The sequence below is a fragment of the Macrobrachium rosenbergii genome, chromosome 7, assembly GCF_040412425.1.
Source record: "Macrobrachium rosenbergii isolate ZJJX-2024 chromosome 7, ASM4041242v1, whole genome shotgun sequence".
NCBI lineage: Eukaryota > Metazoa > Arthropoda > Malacostraca > Decapoda > Palaemonidae > Macrobrachium > Macrobrachium rosenbergii.
The window spans coordinates 47,581,664-47,584,836 of record NC_089747.1 but is presented as its reverse complement, the minus strand read 5'-3'; positions in this window follow the sequence as shown (position 1 = coordinate 47,584,836).

Below are 3,173 nucleotides of genomic sequence, written 5' to 3'. Positions count from 1 at the left end.
ATGGATTTTCAGTGAAAAGACATGGACCTTTTTCCCCTCCTTAAAGAGAGACCAGATTCGTGTTTGTTTAAGTTGTTTAGTTTCGGATCCGCATCACCAAAGCAAGAGAGGATGATAAATTGGGCCGCCACTGATGTGGATTTATAGTTTGTTCATAAAAAAATGCAAGGCAATATATTGAATTTTGTAAAATATTTAAAGCGTTCTTGAACTTCCTCGTAGTTTAGGACATGCGCAAATTTCCACAGAATTAAAAATTACCAAGTGGGTATTGTACCTCAATGCAAATAAAATCATAATGAAAAAGATAGAGATATAATTGCCATCATAACAATCAAAACATAACATGGGGAAAAACGTAATTATTTCCATTGAGTCATTCTCATTGTATAAACGACACTTAAAGACGAGAGGAGGCATAACAAGAGTGTTTCTACACGTTGTCACTTTACATTAATAAGACATAATTTTCAAAAATTATTCCACTTCCGGATTTCTTCCGATCGTGGCTTTAAAGGAAAGCGGTTTTTCATATTCCAGGGTATTCATTATTTCACTGGCCCTTGTTCACGTTTTAAGTTTGCTTCTCTATAAGCATATGCGTATACTGCCACTAAGGTAGATCGTGTATACAGTCTATTCTATATATGCATGTGTGTATGTATGTATGTATGTATGTATGTATGTATGTATGTATGTATCCGAGCCATAGAAACTCGAGGGTATTACAAAACATTTCTTTAAAGCTTCGGGTTTTAGAACTATAAGAAAAAGAAAGAAGGACATTGAATACTAGACCACAATATCAGAGACAGATGCCCTCAGATCGCAGTGGAACTGAGAAAATAAACTTAGTCCTATGCTTTCAAGGTCGGAAGATGGAACGAATCAACTTTCCAAGCAGTGAGACCTGTCATAGTCTTGCAAAGAATGTTACTGATATTTTAGAATAGGCCTAATAACGGGGTGTCTACAATAAAATGCATTACGTACAAAAACTATTACACTCACCAAGAGCCACAATAGAGAACGTAAAACTCTATTGATAGACAGATGTAAAAGCACCAATTAGAACAGATGAGTCGGATGTAAAACGCCAACCATAACAGATGCAAGCGGTACTAGATGCCTCAACTTGGGAATAATAAACCGTTCGATTACTCCAGGAAGACGGGTCTTTCACGCCAAAATGTGGGAAATTCATTGCTTTAAAAAAAATACTGCCATTAACGATTTTCGAGAAATATATAAAATTAGACTTAAAACTTAACTGAACAAACCTTTGGTTCACGTTAATGAAGATGATAACTTGGCACTTGTCGCTACTGCAAACCTCTCAAGGTTGATGATCATTCATGACACGAGTTCAAGAGTAAAATGACTTCCGTACATAAAATATTAAGAAAGTGGGCTTGCTAATTACGCTGGATTTCCAAAATATTGTGGCAATGAGATTTATAGTAATGGAAAAGTGAGACATTTGATTCTCAACCAGGTAAAAAAAATTGTTACGTGATATAACGGACAAATTCACATACATTAAGAAAGCGGCGTCTCTTCTAATGTTGTGAGCAGTCCGTATCTGAGCATCAGGAAATGTGAATTTTGGGGGCTAATTTGAATGGCCCACTCTAACTTTAAAATTTCATTATTTCAAAAAACAACCTCGAAAGTCATACCTCTAGAATACGAGCTTTCACAAAAACTAAGTATCACGGCCGTATCATTTACCGTTATTGTTCCACAGATATGTTAGGTCCCTCACCCACCCACCCACCCCCTACCCCATCCCCTGAATGCCAAAAATCGATATCTGGGTCTCCGGAACGGCATAACGGATTTCGATGAAATTTGGCACGATTAGAGACCTAAGTGGGAAACCTCTAAAGCCACAGTTTCATCTCGGTCGGTTGAATATTTCCAGAGTTATAGAGGGCCGAAGTCGGGGTTTTTGTGTACTCCGGGTTGCTGAGCTTTACGAACCGCCAACCAACGTGGTTGGTTGATATATATATATATATATATATATATATATATATATATATATATATATATATATATATATATATATATATATATATATATATATATATGTGTGTGTGCGTGTGTGTGCAACCACACTTATCCCTTATGTCAGTGTATAGTGAAAAAGCAAAAGCCAAAACTTTGATGTTGATATTAATCGGCACAGAGGGTTTTCTCAACTGAGAATGAAAATAAAGTGTATGAAACCGGCTCTAATAGGGTCCGTGGTTTAGAAAGGCTCTAAACGAACATTATTTTTTGTTTCATTCCTTCATTTATTATTTTCATTTCTTCAAAACTATTTTCGATGGAACATTCTGTTAAATCATGAGCAAAAATGCTAGTATACCAAATGACAATAAGACATTCAGGTAGTGGCATCAGACTAGGTAAGAAAAGAGGAAATAACGAGGACACTTATGGATTTTATTACAAAAAATAACGCAAACAGAGTAGATGACAGCAGCGGACACTAATTATAAGTCTAGAGTAGGGAAAGGAAAACAAAATGCTAAAGAAAAATAATGATAATGATTTATGACACTAAGAGATTAAAGGCGAGTCAGAATCGAAGAATTATTTTTTGAAATTTGTAAGATTTGTTTGAAAATCTATCAAACTCCCATACAGATATTGTTTTCGATTTATATCTTTTGTAAGTAGTCTATATTTTCAAACCTCATTTTAAACGTGTCTCAAAATACGCCTCAGGGATGAGGTTTCCCAGACCTGTGGTAAGCAGATATAAAGAGACAAAATGAAAACGCAAGCAGAGGAATCTATGAGACAAAGGCTCCTTTTCCCTTGGAAGAAAAATCCCACCTTGTGAGATACTAATTTTATTTCAGACTGACAAACGGGATAAAAAGGAACAGGTAAACAAATGAATGTTTGCGAAGCGCCGCTGTAATTCTGAAATCCTATTAGGGCTGAACTCAGACCTTTTTCCCGTTCCCAGCAGAGATTGTTGGCTCAGGATCGAAATCCTTTTTCCGCTCCCGGAAAAGATTGTTGTCTTTTTCTGCGTATTTCGAACCAAATATGCTCACCTAGTATTCAGTGTGCTTGCAGTATTCCTTTACCATTCGATCCTATATCAAGTTATCTCTCTCTCTCTCTCTCTCTCTCTCTCTCTCTCTCTCTCTCTC